This window comes from Panthera pardus, unplaced genomic scaffold (genome assembly GCF_024362965.1).
Source record: "Panthera pardus isolate Hobbes unplaced genomic scaffold, ASM2436296v1 HiC_scaffold_319, whole genome shotgun sequence".
NCBI classification, from domain to species: Eukaryota; Metazoa; Chordata; class Mammalia; order Carnivora; family Felidae; genus Panthera; species Panthera pardus.
This window is the reverse complement of record NW_026526898.1, coordinates 76173-100766: the sequence shown is the minus strand read 5'-3', so window position 1 is coordinate 100766 and position 24594 is coordinate 76173. Positions and strand designations below refer to the sequence as shown.

General features: G+C 45.4%; 1 protein-coding gene and 1 long non-coding RNA gene across 3 annotated transcripts in view; one reads left to right on the top strand and one right to left on the bottom strand.

Moving 5' to 3' along the window:
• The window catches only part of LOC109256512 (uncharacterized), a 130977-nt gene that overhangs the window by 45707 nt on the left and 60676 nt on the right, over positions 1-24594 (top strand). The gene's annotated exons all lie outside the window — the stretch shown is intronic.
• Positions 780-9089, bottom strand: LOC128774449 (uncharacterized). Of its 2 annotated transcripts, XR_008419013.1 has the most exons (4): positions 8966-9089; positions 7889-7943; positions 3868-3944; positions 780-1606 (listed from the first exon to the last, which is right to left on the bottom strand). It is a non-coding gene; the product is annotated as an uncharacterized LOC128774449 (long non-coding RNA). The 2 variants fall into 2 exon arrangements; XR_008419012.1 differs by lacking the exon at positions 7889-7943 and having other exon boundaries at positions 8966-9087.

Here is a 24594-nt window from a genome sequence, read left to right as displayed (position 1 = left end):
TATTAGAATTCATAAGATACAATTTTTTGAACTGGCAATTCCTGCGAATATGCACATATAACTAGACTTTCTACAAAACTGTTTAATAGGAAACCATAAAGAAGGCGGCAATCTAAAGGACCATCAGTAGCGAATACGTTAAGTAAAATGGAATTTCCATGCAGAGGAGTACTACGAAGTCACCAGAAATAACGAGGTAGATCTAATCTGGCAACATGAAGACAGCCGTGATTCACTAGGATGCACGAAGAACAAGTTTCAAAACAGTACGTATAAATTATTCGCTTTACTAAAATTATACATATAACTGTATTTATTTATTTATAGAAGTATAGATTCACTCTTTCAACAAATACATGTTGATCTACATCATATATATTTATTTATTCAATATATGCACACTCCTTCACCAAAAATTTACTGAACCTTTTGCGGGCCGGGCACGGGATTCTATTTACATGTGTATTTTCTTACGCGTGATATTTACCTGCCTCTAGGTACACTGTCCATCCACAGGAGAAAACACCCTGCCCAGTGGTTATCGTGGTGGGGGGAGAGATTACGCAGGGTCTTTACTTTCTACTTCACATGCTTCTACACTGATGGGTCGAAGGCAATGCAAAGTGCTAACTAACCCTTTCATTACAGCTAATCCTTCTGACGCAAATATTAACCAAATATACAGAAAAGTATGACGGCTACAATGTAGAGAAAGCAGATGTGCCAGCCAATGGCAAAGCCTGAGAAGGTTGTACTTAAAATTTGTACGAGGGAAACAAAGGATGGAGGAGATATTAGTTTCTGTGGGAGTCTGTTCACTAGGAGCGTGACGAGGGCACTGTGCTGGTGTAGAGGCCTGTCTAGTTGCCTGACGTTTCCTGTGTTATCTGTGCCCACCATCTAAGGCCATCGTCTCTGAGCATGTTTTCTGACCTGAATTATTAATAAGCCCCTTGAACTTCTCTGTCAGACACACACTGAACACAATGGAACATTCTGGAAGAGTGTTTGTGACGTTAGTTTTAAAGGCTTAGAAGGGAGGAAAGAGTTGTTGGAAACACTCATACTGAAAACTTACGGGGAAAAACTGAGCCCCGGGGCCAAGGACCTAACGTAACAGGTGAAGCGGGTCAGGTACGAGACAACAGTGGTGGGCATGTGCATTCCCTCTCAACGAAGCAGCCATGTAGGAGTCAGGGTCTGAGGCTGCCGGACTGGATTTTTCCAAGGAAAGATTTTCCGGAAAAAGCTCCTATATTTGAAATGTTTGCAACTCACTGAAATGTTTTTCAAAAGATTTCAGATTGGGACCTATGGACATCTAAGAGGGGCCATACAAACAATTGTTTCAAGTTCCTTCACAGTAGATGTGATGCAGAAGTATACACTCTATGACGTCATGTGCACACACGCGCAGACTCAGACGCGCACGCTCACACACACACACACACACACACACACACACACACACCATCTTTAAAAAGAAAGGGGAAGAAAAGCAGAGAGGTAGCCCATACTGTATTACTTAGGTTAAGGGTACTTGCCAATTTGCAGTGTGTCCTCTGAATGTCATTCTATAATGGGTTGTAATAAGAAAGGCTTGTATCTATGGGAGGATGGGAAAGAGAGAGAAATGAGTCAAGTAGCTTAGTTAGTGAAAAAATGCAAACACCCACTACCGAAATGGCCAGTAGGTACCGCTACTGCTCAAAGCAAGGGTGACTCCAGAGGGCCTGCTGCTTAATGACGTCTGACCCTAGGCACACACATGAAAAATTCAGTGGATCAGCTCTCAGAGTAGGTCAGTGAGCGTTACTCTCCGAATCTGACGTCAAGTCACAAACTGATCATGAAACACTCAAGACGTAGAAACCGCCAAAGATAGGCTAGTGGTATGTTTCCAAACGTTGCAGTGTTTTCCAAGCCATCTCTCGTTTCCTGCTTCTGCTCACTCAATTAAAAATTTTAACCATTAAGCGTCCGACTTCAGCCAGGTCACGATCTCGCGGTCTGTGAGTTCGAGCCCCGCGTCAGGCTCTGGGCTGATGGCTCGGAGCCTGGAACCTGTTTCCGATTCTGTGTCTCCCTCTCTCTCTGCCCCGCCCCCGTTCATGCTCTGTCTCTCTCTGTCCCAAAAATAAATAAAAAACGTTTAAAAGAAAAAATTAAAAAAAAAAAATTTTAACCATTATTAATCACAGACAACTAAACAAACCGATTCCTACTCAGACCTGACGTCCAGTAACATTTAGGTGATGACTCTGCTCTCCTCCAGAATGTGCAAAAAATTAGACATCCGAGAGCCGATTTCAGTATCGCAACCACCATACACGCATCTTTCACCCCAGAAACCTCCTCTAGGCTTAAGTGAGAGCCCACCTGCTCTTATTTGACTCGGTGTCCTAACAAGCTAGGTCGTATTCTGTGGCTGCACAGCGTCAGATGCCATAGCGCATCTCAAATGCACACTACGTGGGGCGCCTGGGTGGTCAGTCGGTTGAGCATCCAACTTCGTTCGGCTCAGGTCATGATCTCACACACAGCTCGTGAGTTTGAGCCCTGCGTTGAACTCTGTGCTGACAGCTCAGAGCCTGGAGCTTGCTTCGGATTCTGTGTCTCCCTGTCTCTGTGCCCCTCCCCAGCTTGCACTCTGTCTCCCTCTCTCAAAAATAAATAATTATTAAAAAAAATTATTTTTAGATAAAATGCACCTTCCGTGTAATATAATCTTGTATTTGGAAAAGGGCAAAACTTGTTTCCATAGGATAAGTTAGAAAAAAAAAAAACTTAAACTATTTCTAGCTTGTGGGAATTACACATCTTTAAAGGACAAGGTGAAAGTTTTAATGGTTACTAAAAAATTTTTTAAATGTAAGACTTAAGATTTTGTTTAAATGACTAGTTTAAAAAGAAGGGGAAGAAGTATACGTTAAAAACCACTGAGAAAATCTGACCTTGGGCTTGAGGTCAGGGTTTAAATTTCAGCTCTACCCCTTTGTCAACAGGTAACCTTATGGAAAATAGCTTAACTTCTTTGAGCTTTGGTTTCCTCAACTGCTAATAAAAGCATGTCATTCCTGAGTCGGCTCTGACGACTCAATGAGATCATCTGAGTGAAGCATTTCACATGGTGCTACCAAAGCTCTCAGCAAAGATTCACAAACTCGCCATCTATAACTGCAGAATTCTTAAAACATGGACTCAGGGTGGCCCCCATACTATCTCATATATAGTAAATGGCCAATTTGGCCTCCCATTATTCATTCAAACGCTATTTACTACACATCTGCTCTGAGCCAGGCCCCTTTCTATGCTCTGGAGATACAGAAGTAGCCGGAGCACACATGAAAATTCAGATTATTGGAGCGCCTGGTTGGCTCAGTCGGTTAAGTGTCCAACTTTGGCTCAGGTCATGATCTCACGGTTCATGAGTTCAAGCCCCACATCGGACTCTGTGCTGACAGCTCGGAGCCTGGGCCCTGCTTTGGATTCTGTCTCTCTCTCTCTCTCTCTCTCTCTCTCTCTGTGCCTCTCCCCCACTCATACTCTGTCTCCCTCTCTCTCTCTCAAAAATAAATAAAACATTAAAACACTTTTTTAAATTTCAGATTAAAATTAAACCACTCTAGGTCATTTCTATTACGTGTTCAGAGAAATTACGTTAACGGACAGAAGAGTTGCAAGGGAGGGGACATTTCGTTTTGAAGACAGTTTGGAATGGGGATCTTGGGGCCAGAAGGAAGGTGGGAAGGGGGGTAAAAGGGAAGAGTCCCCTAAAATGAGGTCTCTGGCGTTCAGACCGGCCGCCTCCTGAACGCTGACCCTGAATCCTACCGGGCTCTCTCCTGTGGTCAAAGCCATACTCACTTGATGCTGTGCAGCTTTCTCGTGACTCTCATGGGAAAGTCCACTTCAAAATATTTACTTGGGAGAAGATCTTCATCCTGAGGAAAAACACGCAGTAAGCTCTAGAATTATGTATTCACTCCTACATTTACTGACCACCTTCACGTACCGAGCGAGTACTAGGCCCCGAAGAGCATCAGGGCACTTAAGGGTTTGACATCCAGGAACGATATGGGCAGAGATGTATTTTCCAGATTACTGTGGTCTCCACGTGGGGAATGGATGGAGGACGGGCGTCCGGGGTTCACAGCTGTCCAGGGAAGAAGTCACGGGGAGCCTGAACTGGGGGAGCAGTGCCTGGGATGGAGGTGGGGGTATGTGGAGGCGCTGGGGGAGTAGGACCTGACAGAATTTTCCAAAAAGCAGATCGAGATGAATCAGAGAGGGTCAGGACACCAATGCTGACCAGCATTTGAGGGATAAAATGGAATAAAACAGCAAAAATCCCGAAGCATCGCACACAGTGGGGGTGAGTACTGTTTTGTGACACGTTTACTTTTTTCTGTGAGGGGAGGATACAGCGGGTGGTAAAGGGCAGGTGCTCTGGAGCAGGGGACGGGGGTTCGAATCCCAGCTCCACCGCCTGTCTGCCGCGAGGCCCCAAAGTCACTCCACTCCCTGGGCCAAGTTTCCCTCCTCTGCGAAGCAGAGACAGGGACAGCACCTCACGGGGTTGTGAGGAGTAATGAGGAAATAAGTACACACAAGGGACACTCAGAACGGGGCCTGCCTTAGTAAGTGCCACGTGTGTGCCTTTATCATTGACTGTCATGGGGACGGGGTGCCGAGGTGGCTCCGTCGGTTAAGTGTCTGACATTGGCTCAGGTCATGATCTCACGGCTCGTGAGTTTGAGCCCCACGTAGGGGCCAGGGCCCGCTTTGGATCTTCTGTCCCCTTCTCTCTCTGCCCTTCCCCCACCGGTTCTCTCTCTCAAGTTAAATAAATAAACTTAAAAACCTTATTGACATGGGTACTTAGAAGTAGGTCTTGGCCTGGGGTGTACATTTATCTTTACTGAGGGCTGCAGTAAAAAAGCGTGGCAGACGCGCGCGCACATGCACACACAAACAAACACACACACGACCCTGCTCCCCCTTCTGCATCCCCGGCCTGGTCTCCCCTTGGCCCCCTGGCCATCCTAGCACATTCTCTGTCACGTCCAATCAATCCCTCAGCCCCGAAGCGTATTCACGAACACATTCTCTCCTCCTCAGCTCGCCAACTGCACACACTGTAAGGACACCGCTGTCTGGACTCTCAGCGACACCCTGCGTGTTGCCTGCAGCAGCTCCCGATGCCCCTGAAGCTTGGGGAAAGAAACAAGGCGCTCCACAACCTGGTGACCTGCCCGGCGCCCCCCCCAAAGCGCTCTTCTAACGCCTCCGTATCCACCTGTACTTACATTCCACAAGTACAGAGCCGCTTCCTTAAAGTGGAAAAAAAGACCAAGAAAAAGACACTTGTTGGTGCCCAGAACCCGGTGGTGGGCCTCGCAGGTGTGGGCCGGGATTAAGGAAGAGCTGGGGTGAGGATGACACCCCTCTTTCTGACTCGAGCAACTGCGCAGAACACCATTTACGTGCACAGTAACGAGCGATGGACAGCAGGGACCGAGAGGGAGCCGGCCCCCCACGACAGCATGACGGGCAGGGAGGCAGCAATCACAAGCAAGCATTTTCCAGTAGGAGGTGACCCCTAAGGGCAAGTGTCAGAACTGGGAGAGCCAGCTACCCCTCAGCCCTTGGAAAATCTCAGGGGATCTGGTCTGGGGGACAAAGGGGGAGGGAGGAAGGGGGAGACAGGAAGACAGAGACAAAGACAGTCTCCTGACCCATCAGAAGAGACACGCTCACCGATCTCAACCGTTCTCTCTTGGTGCTGCCGCGCTCCCCTGCCCGTGTATAGGGCAGGGCCTGGTAAAAAGCTGTCCGAAGATATTTGGAGGAAACGTTTAGAGCATACCAGAAGATGACTTTTGCTAGGAAATTCCAGAACACCCTCTAAGGATTTCGCTCACACGATATGAAGTTAAGGACACGCTAAAATTCCAGAAGGCCTGGAGAACAAAAGCAAATGCAGGACAGCATACGATCCTATGGCTCGTCTAGGACTTCTGACTTTCTAAAGAGCTTTCCCACTCATCAGCTACTTGCCCTCTTAAGAATGCCGATTAAGGGGTCACCATGGAGGGAAAGCTTCCAAAAGGCACACTGGAGCTTTTAAGGAACAGACATCTTCTTTCTTGCCTTTGGGAAAGGGGCAACAAATGGCTGCGGGACATGACGCTTCAACTTTTTATTCTGGGATTCCCCGAGCCCTTCCGACACTCCACTCGCCAGTAGCTCGCACGTCACAGGAGGCACGGAAGGCAACCGGGACCGTGCATAGCTACCGGAGGGCAGCCGGGGACAACCGTGAGGAAGAGTATCCCGTAGGCTCAAAGGAGATCCAACGTGGCCGACCGCTGCACAGGCTGCCATATTGAGACTGACCCCCTGCGTCCTTGATCCTCTGGCCGTGTGGAAATAGATTCAAGAGACACCAAGAAGCTGAGATCCCTTAAAGGGTTTCACTCACCCTTTATTCTTTGTCTGGGGTTGTACTGGCTTTCCTGCACCCTTCTCTCACCCGCTGCTTGAAGGTGGGAGCCTTCAACTGTCCCTTCGACTGATCTTGGGGCCTGACGTCATACAGAACGAGCTCACACACCAGCGGCAGCAGAAAGCCTGTGACCCACAGCCAAGCCTCTGCTGGTGCAGCCAGGGGACCCTCCCAGGTGGAAGGTGCACCAGACAACAAGACTAGCCGACGAGATCTCCCCTCCTCTTTTACAGAAGCACGTAGAGCTCAAAAACAGGGCTCAGCGAACTTGCTGTAAACAGCCAGTACTCTAGCCTTTGCAGGCCAGACGGTCTCTGCTGTGACTTCTCCACTCTGCTGCCGTAGGGCTAAAGCAGCCACAGGGAAGATGGAAGGAACTGGGAGTTGGCTGTGTTGCAGTAAAACTTTATTTACCAACATAGGTGGTAGCCTAAATTTGGCCCGTTCAGCTCCTGCTCCAGAGAGCAAACAAGCATCATTTTTCTAAACAGAAACTTAGGTTTTTAAAAACCCTTTAGACTGATGTCATTATCAAAACGAAAAAACTCCACCAAATTTTTCAGACCCTGCACTATTCTCCTTCCTCACTGCTGACAGATGACCTTTTCCTCGGAAGGGGCACACGAGCTTCAGTGTACCTTGCTCAGAAATAAAAATCTCAGATTTAGTAATGATTAACCCACCTACACGGCGGGGGGAGAGACCAAACCACGGGACCACGTTGAAAAGGGTGTCAAGCCCAAAGGAGGAGTTTCTCCCGTGGCTTCTGTTCACACTGCACACATTCTGCCACTGCATTCTCTTCCAGTTCCTTCCACCACGCCATGCTCTCTGAGGCCCAGAGGCACCGCCGACCTATAGCAAAGAGCCCCCCCCCCCCCCCCCCCCCCCGCCACCCCCCGAGCAGCCGCAGGGCTCTCTGGAGAGAACAAGGAGGGAATCTGGACGTGGACGAACTTCAGTCCGTTGTTTGTTCCATGCTCCAGCGCCACTGGCTGTCCGACCTGGGGACGGCACAAGCTCTCGGAGCCCGACCTGGGGACGGCACAAGCTCTCGGAGCCCTCCTTGCCCCGTCTGGGTACCACCCCCCCACCTGCAGAGCTCTCATGTTCATTCCCGAGGTCATGGATGTGCACGCCCTTCAGAAACGTTAGCTATCTTCTCCTGAATGAAGAATGCAGAGGCAACCGGTTAATACTAAGGCTGTGCTGAGGCCACTGATTTCTCGCCTCAGTGAGAGAGAGGCTGGGGGCACCGATGACCAAAGACCTCATCGGGTGAGCTGATGAGGGACAAAATACACACTCAGGTCGCATTAGGCCCACACACTCTAGTTTATCTCGGTGTACTTCTGCAAGAATCTGGGGAAATGCACGTACCCATGACTGCCACATGACCGACCTGACAGAAGAACCAAGAGAGATCTGTACAAACCTACAAAAAAGAAAACGCAATCAGTGAGATTGCGTAGAGAAAGCAATGAAAGCAAATCAGTGAGATCGTTGTAGAGAAAAGGTTTGGTGCTACAATTCCAGCCCGGAATCAAAGAACAGGCCTGTGGTCCTGATTCTGCCACTAACTGGACCCATTTCCTCTTCTGTGAGTGAGTGTAATTATATCTGCTCTTGAACCCTAACGAAGGAGGTGAGGGACCAAATCAGAGAATGGAGGGGCACCTGGATGGCTCAGGCAGTTGGGCTCGGACTCTTGATTTCGGCTTGGGGCACGGTCTCGTGCTCCGTGGGATAGGCCCCGCATCTAAGCCCCACTTAGGATTCTGTCTCTCTCTCTCTCTCAAAATGAATAACTAAACTTAAAAGGGCTTTGTGTCATGTTACCATCACCCAGCCTTGCAAATCTCCAAGCTATACTGAAGACACCGTCACGACGACAGTAAAGTCTTTTGTTGTCGTCAAAACGGCAAATGCATGGGCCCCTGGTCTCAGCTACTCCACTGGCAGGGCTCTCGCTCACACGCAGAGAATGTATACAAGGATTTGGATCAAAAGCCCTGTTTGTGACAGCAGGAGCTAAGAAGCAAGGCACATATCTAGGGCCCTGGTGACATCACGTACGTGGCTGACAGTGGTTGCACAGCAGGTGCAAGCAGATGGGGACAGGGACGCGAGACAGGCAGTCACCGCATGCCTTTTGAATATATTTCTAACATTTAAAAAAATGTGTATTGACTTATTTTGCGAGAGAGATGGGGGAAGGGCAGAGAGAGAGGGAGAGTGAGAGAGTGACAGGATCCCAAGCAGCCTCTGTGCCGTCAGCACAGAGCCCAATGCGGGGCCTGAACCCACAAACCGAGAGATCATGACCTGAACCGCAATCAGGGGTCGGGTGCTCAACCGACAGAGTCGCCAGGGCGCCCCTGACATTTTTGAACCCGCTGGGAAACTTCACAAAATTAAACAATTGGGGAAACAAGGGGGCGGTATTTTTTAATTTACCTTTAGTCTCCAGAAGGTGGTATCCATCCCAGCCCCAAGATTTAGAATCTCACAGGGACATTCTGTCTTCCCTAGAAATGCCTTTATAAGCTGACGGACGCCATGGACGCGAGCAAAATATCCTGAGAGAGAGACAGAGACAAGCCATGACTCAGTGATGATGGAAATAAGCCTTGCAAAGTTCACCACACCAGGAGGACAAAACGCAACCCTTCTGCCCTTCTTCAGGGGTAGCGGTTTAGGTTATCCAGAGACCTTATGGGAGAAGTAATGACTTTAAAATTCTCTTCCTTTTTTTTTTTTTTTTTTTAAAGCCATTTGAACCAAAATAAGCACAATCTATCTAATGGTTGGATCAACTACCTTAAGGAAAACGCAACGCCCCCTAATTCTACCTATGAAAGAAAAATATTTTACATCAAAACATGGGATCTAAATGTCCCTCTTAGAAATGTGTCTTTTCGTGGCTAAGTGAAAGCTACTCAGAATTCGGCTGAAACTCAAAATTGGGAGACCCTCTGGAAAGTATTCTGGGGTCAGGAAATGGGCAGATAAATGTCAAAGCAAAGACAGCCATGTTTCTTAGCGTGCTCCCTTCATCTCCATCCTGTGCGGGTTAGAGCCTGGATGTTTGTAAAACGTCACAGGCGGGTTGGGCGGGGGGCGGTGCACAGGCAAATGGTGCCTAATAAACTGACTTGTTAAGCTCTGGCGTGGGAAGCTGGAACAGAGGAGACAAGAAATAAAAGAGGGTCAAAGGAAGATAAAATTGATCTGGGTTCTAAAGCCCTTCTGCTTACAGTATTACTATTTTAAGAACAAAATTTGAGTGGCATTTAGACGCTTACTGCAGTTTGACATAGGGATTTCATGTCTATGGATTCTACTAGTAAATAATTTGCAAGCAAGTGAACTCTCGCTCGCTCGCCTGCTCTCAAAATAAACATTTAAAAAATATATTAAAAAAATAATCCTAATGATCTTCAACTTCACCCAAAAATAAGAGGAATCTAAAATAAAATTACTGTAAGATACCATTTTTCATGGATCAGATTAACACAGATGAAAAGTTTCATAATACACTGTGTTGGTGAGGATGTTGGGAAATAAGCACTTTCATATACTACTGGAGAGAAGGAACACTGCAACTCTCATGTTAAGAATGAATCCCTATGTTCTACTGCCGGCTTTGAAATGGAGAAGGGGCCATCTTCCATGGAATGTAGGTGGTTCCTAGAAGGTAGACAAGAAAAGGAAATAGACTCTCCCCTATGGTCTCCAAAAGAAACGTCCCTGATGACACTTTGATGTTAGCCTAGCAAGACCCATGTTTGACTTCTGACCTTCAGAACTGTAAGATAATAAATTTGTATTGTTTAAAAAAAAAAAAAAAAAAGAATGAATCCCTAAAACCCCAGGCCTCTCAGCTGATGAGGGAATAGTGAGAAGGGAGGGGGTCACTTGCCTCTGCTAATTTCAGGGGCCTTCCTCTCCTTAGACAGTCTTACAAAATGCTGGATGTAAGGGTCATGCGAGTAGCCAATGTTTACTGCAAACCTGGAAGGGATAAAAAGGAGGCAGGTGAGTAGACGTCAGTAGATTCAGGCTCTCAGGAACCAGGTCAAGGAGGAAAACCATCTACTTCACAAGGCCAACACACTCCCATTTAGCACTCCGTTACAAATGTAAACAGACTCAGCCATCCGCCGAGTGCTCACTTACACTCCTCTCACCCTTCCCACGGCGGCCATGTGTCACCTCTCTTTATTCTGACTGCTAATTCCTTTCCCAGGACCCTGGAGAGCATATCACCTCACCTCATACCTCACCCAGAAGACGTGCAACCGTTTATTCACTCGGCAAACTCACTGGCCAGAACTATTCAGACAACCCTACTCAACCAGAAGTTCTGGGTCCACAGGAAAGATCTAGAATTGTTTTGTAAAACTCGATAATGACTCCCTAAGTATTTCCCCCAGCTCTGTCGTTTCACGTCCCTTAGGGAGTAAAAGGAAAAACCAGGAACAAATAAACAGAACAGCTACAACCTAGAAAATGCCGTTGTAGCTTACCCTCTCTGGCATGCACTACAACCTGGAAAATGCTACAGTAACCTAACCTCTCCCCAGGCCACACGACAGGGAATCAAAGTTCTAGTGTTCTAAGCCAGAGATCTGAAACCCCAATGACCACTTAAGGTCTTCTGGCAACCATGAGTGGAACCAGCCTTCGGACAAGGACATGTAATGGAAGAAACCTGGATCCTTAAGGCCGAGCCACTGTGGGCCTGCACCCCGCTCTACCTCTCAACAGACATTTTGAGAGTTTCTAAATGTCTTTATCGCTTAAACCGAACAGAGTCAGGCTTCTGTCACCTGCTACACCCTGAAGCATCCTAAGTGATATCCTGAGTGTATGAGCTCATTTCCGTGTTTCTTGATGAACAAGCTGAGGGGGAAGGGGTGAGTGACTGTTACCCAGCTAGAGTCTGAGCTCCCAGAGGCAGATATGAGATCTTCTCTTTACGTCCACTGACAAGGCTTACCGCTGCCTTGACTGTGGTCGCTGCTAATCCTGTACAAACCTATCCCCCCCAGTCTCTCTCATGTCCACGTTCACACATCCGCGTGCGCGCGCGCACACACACACACACACACACACACACACACACACACAAGGAAGCACATACTTTTGGCTTCTCGAGGCAGCAAGTCAGCACGGAAATGCACAAAGTACTCATTAAGGGACACGATTTGCTACGGGCCCCGACTGTCCAAGTTTTACAAGGGTGAACAGGCTCAGCTGTCTAAAACGGTGCTTTTCAAACGATGAATTATGACCCATCCGTATAATAAAATCAGTGTAGTAGTTTGCAAGTCTCCGTCTGTGAAAATGCAGTCGAATAGAGTGAAATAGACAATATCAGTATGCATTCCACACTGTAAGAGTTAAGACGGTTTTGTGAAGCTTTGGTTGAAGTGGGTGTTTGGGGTAAAATGCAATGAAAAGTCTGTTCTCCGAACACACAAAATAGACTCTTAAACACAGAGAACAAGGTGGTGGTTGCCAGAGGGGGCGGGGGGATGGACAAAATAGGCAAAGAGGGCTTAGGAGGTACAAACTTCCAGTCATATAAGTAACGCACAAAGATGAAAAGTGGAATATAGGGAATCCAGTCAATAATACTGTTAAAACAGTACGGTGACAGATGTGACGACACCTAACCGTGGTGAGTGCTGAGTAATATGTAGATTTGTCAAATCACTATGTTGCACGCCTGAAATTAATGTAACATTGTATGTCAACTATACTTCGATAAGTAAAAAAAGAGAGAAGAGGGTGTTCTCCCTGTTGGCGGATTTGAGGAGCACCGGCCTGAAAGGAATCACCTGGTGCCATCTAGTGGTAAAGGCCGTATCTGCAGTCCAAGAACCACAGACTAGTGATGCGAACATCAAACATGGACGTAAGGGTTGGAGGAACTGACCTGGTCAACCCTGACATCCGATGCCAGAATCCTTCAACAACACCAAGCCACTGCCTGACTACGCACCACAAAGAAGGCACTCACTCCAATGCCCAGCAGCCCTACCTGCTGAAAAGCTGATCGAGTTGCCCCCCTCCACAAGCTCTGCGTTGGACTTACTACCGCCCTCCTCTGGATGACAACGAGCCGTTTCCCCTCCTCTCAACCGTATCCTCGGTCAAGTTAATACTATTGATTCCATCAAGCCATCTTTGGTGAGTGTCTGCTAAGTGCCAGCCATTGGGGACACACTAGTGAACCAGACACAAAGATAAGGAAGGGCTTGTGACAGATGAAGGACAACAGCATGGAGGACGGACGGACCTACGTTAGAGAATGTGAGAGGGAAAGCCTCTCTGAAAAGGGAATGGGCTGAGTTGGGTGCTTACAGAACTGGAGAAAGCTGTGCAAAAGGCGTTCTAGACAGGAGGAAGAGCAGACGGAAATGCTCTGGACAGGAACCGCCTTGGAATGTTCCAGGAACAGAAAGTCGGTAGGGAGGCTGGAGAACAGCGGGGAAACAGGAGAAACTAGAGAGGCGGGTGGTGGGAGCCAGGGAGAGACCTCTGCAGCCACGTGCAGCGGCCCCAAACCACGGGGAGGTGCACAAACGTAACAGGTGGGGACAGAACACAAACGTATCCGGTCACGAGTCCTTACGACTCCCACTTTCTAATGTCTCCAACATGCGTCTCCTTCTGGTCTCCAGATCTAGAAGACTGCCAGTGGGTTCTGGGAGGAAAAGGATGTCACTGATCTGCCCTTCAGAGTGGCTAACACGAGAAGATTTACAGAGCACTGCTAAGAAGAGCACGGGTCAAAGAACTAGCGGGCACTGCTGATGGGGAGTTCCAAAGGGAGATGGGCAACCCGTTTCAGAGCTTAGAATTCTGTCACCCCTGGGAGCCCAGCTGAACATGGTGGATCCACACAAGGAAACACTAACCGGTCATCTCAGATATGAGCTAGAAGGATCAGCCATGCGTGAAGGGAAAAATGTTAGGCCAAAAACCGATGTAGCCAATGTGCCCGTGAACACATGTATGTGCGTATGTGCGTATCTGCAGACAAGTACTAGGGAACTGGCGATTTCTGGTGTGTGTGTGTGTGTGTGTGTGTGTGTGTGTGTGTGTGTGTGTGTTTTAATTTATCTCTATGTTTTAAACTTTTTCTCCATGAACTATATGCCATATTTCATCTAAGACATTATCAATTATAAGACTGAAAAAAGAAAGAAGAAACACTGCCAGTTAGTTAATGTTTTTCTTATTGCTTACAATTTTAATTATGTGCTTGTTGGAAAAAGCCCGTTTGTTTGTTTAATTAGTTTTCAAGTAGGTTCTGTGTGCAACGTGGGCCTGAACTCACAACCACATCCAGAGCTGCATGCTCTGTTGACTGAGCCACCAGACGCTCCTGCAAAAGCCCTTTTGTGCTTATTTAAACGGATTATTACTGGGACCTTATGAAGATAAAAAGCTTCTGCACAGCAAAGGAAACAACCAACAAAACTAAAAGGCAACCAACGGAATGGGAAAAGATATTTGCAAATGACACATCGGACAAAGGGCTAGTATCCAAAATCTATAAAGAGCTCATCAAACTCCACACCCGAAAAACAAATAACCCAGTGAAGAAATGGGCAGAAAACATGAATAGACACTTCTCTAAAGAAGACATCCGGATGGCCAACAGGCACATGAAAAGATGTTCAACGTCGCTCCTTATCAGGGAAATACAAATCAAAACCACACTCAGATACCACCTCACGCCAGTCAGAGTGGCCAAAATGAAGAAATCAGGAGACTATAGATGCTGGAGAGGATGTGGAGAAACAGGAACCCTCTTGCACTGTTGGTGGGAATGCAAATTGGTGCAGCCGCTCTGGAAAGCAGTGTGGAGGTTCCTCAGAAAATTAAAAATAGACCTACCCTATGACCCAGCAATAGCACTGCTAGGAATTTATCCAAGGGATACAGGAGTACTGATGCATAGGGGCACCTGTACCCCAATGTTTATAGCGGCACTCTCAACAATAGCCAAATTATGGAAAGAGCCTAAATGTCCATCAACTGATGAATGGATAAAGAAATTGTGGTTTATACACACAATGGAATACTACGTGGCAATGAGAAAAAATGAAATATGGCCTTTTGTAGCAACATGGATGGAACTGGAGAGTGTGATGCTAAGTGAAATAAGCCATACAGAGAAAGACAGATACCATATGGTTTCACTCTTATGTGGATCCTGAGAAACATAACAGAAACCCATGGGGGAGGGGAAGGAAAAAAAAAAAAAAAAAAAAAAGAGGTTAGAGTGGGAGAGAGCCAAAGCATTGGAGACTGTTAAAAACTGAGAACAAACTGAGGGTTGATGGGGGGTGGGAGGGAGGGCAGGGTGGGTGATGGGTATTGAGGAGGGCACCTTTTGGGATGAGCACTGGGTGTTGTATGGAAACCAATTTGACAGTAAATTTCATATATTAAAAAATAAAAAAAAAAGAAAAAAAAAAGAAAAGAAATTTCAAGACAACTTCAACAAGCTATAACCAATATATCTACCTACTTATCTGTATAAAGCTGTATGAAAAAAAAAATAAATAAAAAATAAAAATAAACGGATTAAAAGGAAATGGATGAATGCAGTAAGAGGGTTAAGTCTTCCCTTCTGGGGTATCTGTGAGTTTCCACACAATATTGACCTTCGGGCCGCCAAGGGCATTGGCAAGGCTGCATCCCCAAGAGATCACCATCATCCTCTCCAAGATTTCCTTCCACGCTACCGACCCTCCAGGTGCAGGTTTTGTTACTGAGCCTTGCTTGATCTCATCAGGAGGTATCCATGGATGGTTCTCCAACAGCATCAGGATTTGTGCTCCTTCTGCAAATGGCCCTTAAAAGGCACGTGGGCAGAAGCACCCAAGAGCTGACGGTGTAGTCATCCGGCCCTGCCGCAAGCAACAATGACCACATCCACTCGCACAGGTAATGACAACTCTAACACGACTTGGCAGTGACTGCGGGACACATCGAGAATAAATCACAGCTGATGGCAAAGACGTAAGAACGTGTGTCACAGCATGGATCAAATACAGTGTTGCCTTCACCACATGAGCAACAGTGAGCTTAGATATCATAAGCAAAGTAAAAGGCAAATATTAAGCGATGAAAAGTACCTGTGACATCACATAGTAACATCCTGAAAACATAAAGAACTTACGAATCAGTAAGGAAAAAAATCCTAATATCCCCGAAGAAAGGCCAAAAATGGGCAGATCACCAAAGAGCCAAGTGATCACTGAATATACAAAATAAAGAAACCAAAAAATGCAAAATGAAAGCAGAAACAGCAAGCAGTAAATCTGCTATCAAATCAGCAACAAAACCGTTTAATAGAACCTGGCTTTGGTGAGGATGAGAAAGAGGGCAGCTGAGCCGCCAGAACTGTAAACTGTCACTGCCATGCCACGAGGCACTTCGGCTGCTGGTACTCAAAGCTGAAGAGTTATATTTACGCGATGCCCAAACAATCCCACTTCTAGGATTTTACCCTAAGGAAATAGTCAAGAATGAACACAAAAAGGTTTCGGTAAGAACACTGAACCTGGGGTTACGGTATCAGGTGAACAAAGCAAGCTACAAAATTCTACGTACAGAATGTTCCCAATTCTGTTAGATGAATGCGTACATTCACGTACACGTGAATATACATACATGTACAGTATACATATCAAGACTTCCCAGAGTAGGCACCAAAAGGTGAACAGTGGTCGCCTCTACACTGACGCTGTGCACCTAGTGCTGCTGTCTGTCTGCCCCCACCACAGTCCTCTGTTGCCCAAACCCAGAAAATATCCCCTCTCTTTGTGTATCCTGACTTTGTTTAAAACCCAAAGAATCAAAAATCTCAGATTTGGGAAGACCTATTTCGCAGTCTTCGGTCAATCCCTCTTGCTTTTGAAATTTTCATGACATTCACATACCACCTGTTCAGTGTAACATTTCTTTAAATCAACTCGCTTTTTTTTAGTACTCGGATCTGACGTGCTACCTGGGATTTTCTTCTAACACACGCTATAATAAATACCTACCTATTAAAATTTCATGTGTGCCACCTAAAGTCATTTCACATTCCTTCCATTCCTTCCGTGGGAAACACTGATCTGGGCCGACCGCCTACTCACTCGAGAGCATTTGCTGACTCTGCCCTATAGGCATGAGTACCACCTGCAACAGGAAAGGGGTGACATGCTCACCGCCAGGGATTTCTTCACCTGAAGGAAAGGGCAGGGGCCCTCCGCGCTCTCCCAGCCAGTGAGGATCAAGGCCAGGTTCATTTTACTTCTATCAACCCTCCTGAGAGCTGACTACAATGCCAGGCATCATTGCAAATGCTTGACCGGTAGGAACGGAACGCCTACAACCCTCATAATGACCCCCCGTGGAAGGCACTGCTTTACACACTGAGGTGAAGGTCGGTCCCTCAAGCTGCAGAACCCTGTAGAAAATTTCATTCTAGGGGTGCCTGGGTGGCTCAGTCGGTTAAGTGGCCGACTTCGGCTCAGGTCATGATCTCACGGTCCGTGAGTTCAAGCCCCACGTCGGGCTCTGTGCTGACAGCTCAGAGCCTGGAGCCTGTTTCAGATTCTGTGCCTCCTTCTCTCTCTGACCCTCCCCTGTTCATGCTCTGTCTTTGTCTCAAAAATAAATAAACATTAAAACAATTAAAAAAAAAAAAAGAAAATTTCATTCTATTGCTTTTCCACCTATTTACCCACCTGGATTTGGATCCCTCCCCCGACACTTCAGTTGCTTAAATGATATCTGTGTCTGTGTGTATATGTGTGTGTTTACATGGTCGTGTGTGTGTATATATGTACACACACACACACACACACACATATATGTACATTAAACATATATATGTAACGTATGCACACATACACATACATACAATGTACTTAAATGCAATTGCAAAAATCAATCCGATACTCTTAGCATCAATTTTTAAGTTTGAAATTTGAACTACCTACTGCATACTAGCCTAAGATACTGCTCTACCTCTTATTGTTAATTTTATTGTTCTTTTTTTTAGTCTCATTTTTTTTTTGTTTCTATTTCTTGGTAGTTTTATTCTTGGTTATACACGGAAGGCAGGAAGCAAAGTCTTAAGGGCAACAGACTTTGTACCTAAACAGACTTCCAGTTTGTTTCCTTTCTTGTGAGCTCTGTTGCTTTCTTAAGTAGATCCGCAAGGCCTTAAGTGTTGAATCACCTAAAAAAAAAACAAAACAAAACTGAGCCTCAATAAACTCACACGCTATCGTTTCTTCCCAACAGAGGCTACTGGTATTGCCTTTTGGCTTCAGCTAACACCCAATTACTTTACAAGGGTTAATATGTCCTAAAATCTACTGCCTCCACTGTAAGTACTCATTGACTAGTGGGCAAGGCATTTATGAAAAAGGAACCAACATTCACAAGAGGGTGAGTTAAGCAGGAGAAGTCAATCAGAAAGTTCCCATGGTACAATGTCTCCTATCTGACTTAAGCAAACAAAAAACCCAGTTAATACAGAATATAGTAACAGGATGTCATGGGCCTGAATAATGCTAAAGTTCTTTTGGAAAAAATAAAACATTTAAGCACATGTAGTCTGAATATTTTCTCCCAGTCTGTCTTGCCTGTTCATTTTCTCAGTGCATCCATTTTTCCTTTGTAATTAGTGCTTTTTTTTTGTTCTGTATCCAAAACATTTGCCTACCTCAAGGTTGTCAACATATGCTTTCATGGTTTCATCTAAAAGATTTATGGTTCTAGCTGTTATATTTCAGTTTATGATCCATCCCAAATTCATGTGTACAGAACGAGGTAGGGGCTACGGTCCATTTTGTTTCCACTTGAATTTCCACTTTACCCAGAATTATTCATTAAAAAGACGTCCCTTTCGCCCACTGAATTGGCTTGACAATCTAGGTGAAGATCAACCAACAGTCCTTGTGTTTGGTCTATTTCTTGGACTCTTTATTCTGTGTCACTGATCTATCTCTATGCCAAAGACTTTGATTGCTGTGGCTTTACTGCAAGTCTTCAAATTAAGCAGTATTAAGCAGTTTAAGTGCTTCAACTCTGCTCTCCGTTTGAAGACTTTTTTGGCTATTCAAGACCCTTCACGTTTCCATATACATTTTCGAAACAATCTGTTAATTTCTTCTAAAAAAAAAAGATGGCTAGGATTTTGACGGTGATTGCACTGATTCCACGGATCAAGTCAGGGAGAACAGGCATCTCAAAACATCAAATCTTCCAATGCATGAACAAAGCGTATCTCCCATTTATTTCAGTCTCCTTGAATTCCTCTCAACAATGTTTTACGGTTTTCTGTGTAAAGGTGTTTTGCGTCTTTCATTATATTTATTCCTACCCACTTTAGGTTTTTGGATGCTATTGTCAATATTTTCAATTTTAATTTTCCTACCCATGTATGTATACATACAATATATCTATCTGACAAAGAATTCCTATCCAGAATATAGAATAAACTCCAATGAGTCAAAACCAAAAACCATTAACAACAAAAATGGGCAAAAGACTTGAACAGACAGTTCACGAAAGATGTAGGAATGTCCAATAAGCACACAAAAAGATGCCTAAGATCACTAGTCACCAGGGAAGTGCAATTTAAAACCATACTGAGATGCTCTTTCACCCTCACTGACAATACAGAATGTTAACAAGGATGTTGAGCAACTGGAGTTTCAATATATTGCTGGTGGGAAGTGTAAAGCGATAAACCACTTTGGAAATTAGTCTAGCAGTTAAATATATACCCACCCTGTGACTAAGCAATTCTATTCCTAGACATTTATTTGAGAGAAATTGAAGACTTGTATGAGAATGTCCCTTGTAGCCTATTCACAATGACCAAAAACTTCGATACAACTCAAATGTCCTATCATTGGAGAACACACGAACAAATCATGGTGTATTCATACATGTATAGGAACAAACTACACTGACAAAGACTCTTTCCTTGACCAAACTCTAGCCAGGTTCCTCGAGCCCTCTTCTCCACTAGGCTTCAACCTTGACTTACTGTATAGAGACTCGAACAAACACTAACGTAGACTTTAACAGCTCAAGGCTCCACCCCTAGGATGATTCCGGTACCCCTTAGTGCCTGCCCGAGAAAACTCAAGGCTGCCAAAAGCATCCATTGTTTCTTCTAGCCAACACTGAAAGATCAGGTCTCTGTCTCCCAGTGAGCAAATCCAGGTGGTTTCACATGAACCAATACCTTTCCTGGCTTTTGTAATTTTTTACTTCTGATTTCATTCACCCCCAACTTTCCTCCCTCATTCTCTCTTTAAAATCTCCTCTGTACAAACTGAAGTTGAGTTTCATTCACTCTGGACTCTTTTCCTTATTGGAATAGTTAATTACTGATTAAACTCTGTCCTCATCACGTGAACTAGTATCTAGCTTTATCTTTAAAAAATTTTTTTTAATGTTTATTTATTTTGAGAGACTGTGTGTGTGCATGGATGCACACGCAGAGAAGGAGCAGGGGGTGGGGGGGAGGGAGAGAGAGAGAGAGAGAGAGAGAGAGAGAGAGAGAGAGAGAGAGAGAGAATCCTAAGCAGGCTCTGCACTGTCAATGCAGAGCCAGACATGGGGCTCAATCCCACAAACCGTGAGATCATGCCCTGAGCCGGAATCAAGAGACAGATGGTCAAGTGACCAAGCCACCCAGGCGCCCCTGGCTTTATCTTTGATAACGCAAACAACATGGATGAATCTCAAGGAACACAGTTGAGTGAAAGAAGACAAAATAATACATACTGTATGACCCCATTTCTATGACATTCGAAAACAGGGAGATCTAATCTACCACAGATTTCGAAACCAGAAAATGACTGGTGAGGGTAAGGAGACTAATTAGAAACATATAACAAGGGAAGTTTCTAGAGTTTCAGATATATTTTATATCTTGTTTTGGGCGGTGGTACACAGATATACCGTGTACGTTGACTCTTGAACAACACAGGGGTTGGGGTGTCAACCTCCTGTGCAATCAAAACTTTGAGTATAACTTTCGATTCCCCAAAAACGTAACTACAAATTGACTACTGTTGACCAGAAGTCTTAACAGTTGATTAACATGTATTTTGTACGTTAGATTTATTATATATTGTATTCTTTCAATAAAGTAGGCTAAAGAAAATATGAAGAGGGGCACCTGGGTGGCTCAGTTGGTTAAGTGTCTGACTTTAGCTCAGGTCACGATCTCATAGTTCATGGATACGAGCCCTGCATTGGGCATTCTGCGGTCAGTGCGGAACCCACTTTGGATCCTCTTTCTCCCTCATCTGCCTCTCCCTTCCTCGTGCTCTCTCTCTCTCTCTCTCTCTCTCTCTCTCAAAAATCAATAAGCACTAAAAAAAGAAAATATTAAGAAAATCATAAAGAAAATACGTTTAGAGTACTGTACTGCATTTATCGAAGAAGCCACATATAAGTGCAGTTCAAACCCATGTTGTTCAAGAGTCAACCATATACACTTGTTAAGACTCATGAAACTGAACACTAAAGACCTGAGCATTTTATTTTATAAATCATGACCCTCTCACCCCTGCTCTCCCACCTCCATTTTCTTCCTTCCCCTCTCCCTCTGTCTCTTAAGAATACCTGGGGAAATTCTGAAGAACAAGAAAGATGAGTGATATAGCTGACCCTCTGATGGGGGATATTCCCCATTCAATATCCACTTACCCCTTCCTCCTTACCCCCATTTTGTTTGAGGTATCAATCTGCCCCCTGAGAAATTCTCCCCTCCCACACTTTCTTGCAGCTAGGGGTGAGGTCACCTGCCCAATTCTGGCCAATGAGAAGTATGTAGAAGTCTACAGGGTGGGACTCCCTGAAAACCTATTGCTTTCACAGACTCAAACACATGCTTTGGTTAGTATCGCTTTCTTTTCTTTCTTCCTGGAGTACAGCTGCTCAGATGAACTAAGGAGATTGTGCTAGTCCCTGATACAACCCTGTTTTACCCCAAGCTAGAGGAGCTCTTGGCAAGTCACGACTAACACTTCGCAAGTCAAAATGTTTAGGCATCGAAATGAAAAAAGCAATTCTGACTGGAAGTCAAGGATGATCTACGCATTGCTGTGCTAAAGTATACGTAAGAATTTAGTATGGAAGTGATATTTCAAATCAATGGAGGATACAGACCATCAACAGACAGTGTAGGAACAAAAACTGCTAACTTATAACATACAAAATTATAAAGATAGATGAATGCTCTAAGCAATAGAAGCCAAAACCGTAAAAGTGCTGAAAGAAAAGGCAGTGATTGAAAATGGTCTCATAAAACGTTACCCAAAAGCCCCAAGCCATAAAGTTAGACTGTCAGAGTTGGCACCATAAAGATTCAGAATTTCTGCATCATGAAATGTATGGTACAAGCTAAACTTAAAGACAAGCAACAGTTTGAGAGAAAATAATGGAACACATACGTAGGCAAAGGACTACTACCATACATATGACAAGTTCTTACAGACCAATAAAAACATAAATGAAACAAAAAACCAAAAACCCAGTTAGGAAAATGATAAGGAGAAAGGCGTCATGTAAAAAAATATCAGAGATAGTGAAGAACTAAAAATGCTCAGTCTTAGGACGCCAGGGTGGCTCAGGCGGTTGAACGTCTGGCTTCGGCTCAGGTCATGATCTCACAGTTTGTGAGTTCGAGCCCCGCGTCAGGCTCTGTGCTAATAGCACAGGGCCTGCTTCGGATCCTCTCTCTCCCTCTCTCTGCCCCTTCCCCACTTGCTCTCTCTCTCTCTCTCTCAAAAATAAACATAAAAATTTTTTTAATAAAAATACTCAGTCTTACTAGTGAGTATAATAAAAGTTTTTTAAATAAAATAAAAAATTTTAAGAGGTATTATCCACCTGCCAGCTGACAAACAATTTAAGAGACTGAGAATATTCTGTGTTTAGCATCTGTTTTACCATGAGAACAGAAACGGACACAACCTCTTTCGAGGACCACTTTGCAAAGGCTTCTCCCCTGAAATCCATCTCACTGGAAAACTGAAACGCACATGCAAAGATGTTTATCGCAGCCCTGCTTTAATAGCAAAATCATAGCTACCCAAATGAACAGAAGAACAGTCACATAAACTAAAACCATATTGTGGAATACTGTTCAGCCATTACAACAACAAAAAAAATGGAGACAAAAACTTATATGTACAGTATATTCAAATTAGACTAATGAGTTGGGGAGAAGTACTCACTTTTGCCCTTTAACAAATTAACCATTAAGGGGCACCTGGCTGGCTCAAAGAGTATGTGATGCTTGATCTCAGGGTTGTGAGTTTGAGCTCCACGTTGGGTGTAGAGACTACTTAAAAACAAAATCTTGGGGGTGGGGGGGGGAATCTGGGTGGCTCAGTCAGTTAAGCATCCGACTCTTGGTATCAGCTCAGCTCATGATCTCACATTTTGTGAGATCAAGCTCCACATCAGGCTCTGCACTGACAGAGTGGAGCCTGCTTGGGATTCTTTCCTTCCCCCTCTCTCTCTGCCACCCTACTCAACCCCGCGTGCACACGCTCGCTCGCGCGCGCTCTCTCTCAAAATAAATAAGCATTACAAAAATAACAAAAACAATTAAAAAAAAATCTTAGGGGCACATGAGTGGCTCCGTTGGTCAAGCGCTTGGCTCTTGATTTTGGCTCAGGTCACGATCTCATGGTTTGTGGGACCGAGCCCCACACTGGGCTCCACGTAGATGGCATGGAGCCTCTCTCACCCTCTCTCTGCTCCTCCACCTCCCCCCTCAAAAATAAATAAACAAAACATCAATAATAGTAATGTTTAAAACATTAAAAAAATCTTAAAAACATAATCATTAAAAAAATTAGTATTCTAGATTTGAAACCATTGTTTTTCATAGATATTTTCCAAAATTTAGTTTGTTGCTTTTTTGAAAACATGAGGAGGGTTGCAGAAAATCCACGATTTACGGGACCTTCGTGATGGGCAAGTTGGGCAGCTAATTTATCCTCACCAGAATATTCTAATTCTAAAGTGACACATCTTCTCTGAGGATGGAAAGCAGCAGCCCCCACCTTCAAATATTCAGATCACGATCTCAAGCCCTGCTCTCTGGGCACGGCTTCAAAGATGCAATCCGTGTGCTGCAAAGGCCTAGGCCCTTGGGAAAATGCCGCCTCTCCAGGGAGGTGATCCTGTGACCCACCTGCACCTCAAGGGGGACATTTTTGGATTCGGTGGAAATCAGATTGACTTCTGTAATTTTTACAACAGGATTTCAGTCTTACAGCCCCGGGCCTGGCTTCTAAAACAGACAGACCACTCAAATCCAGTGAAACAGAACAGCAGAATGTGGAGACCTCATCGGGAAGTGCAACCCTGAGCGTCGGCATTCAGTTCCTCGTCACTTGGCCGCCTGAGAAATGGGTCTAGCAGGCACGTGGCTAAGGCAGACACGGTCATTCCCCGCACCTTTCTTCTCGCGGGGGGAGAGAAACGTTCAACACTACGCCTGCCTACGCCGTAGCTGGACTGACCGCCGCCAAGGACACGCACAGAGAACACGGAAGGGGCTGGGCCTGGTCTGCAGGTGTCAGGGGCCTCCTGGTGGGAGCCGCATCCGAGATGAGCCAGAGGGCTTGGCTTCTTCTTTCACTCACTGGCCTCACCCACATCCAATCTGTCAACACATCCCATCACCTCCTCCTTCAAAACGTACCCAGAATCTGGTCGATTCTCAGCCCTTCCGGTGCTACCATCCTGACCCAAGACATCAGTGCCTCTGTCTTGGAAAATTCCATCAGCCTATTAACTGATCTCCCTGCTTCCGTCCTTGCTCCCTACAGGCTGCTCTCAACAGAGAAGCCAGAGTGATCCCATTAAAACCCAAGTCAGGTCACCTCGTTCTTCGGGTCAAAATTCTCCATTGGACACCACCACAAGTCCCTAAGACCCCTTCAGCCCACCTCCTTCTCCCTCATGCTGGCCTGGTCCTTCCTGGAACAAGTCAGGCCTGATCCCTCCATGGGCCTTCC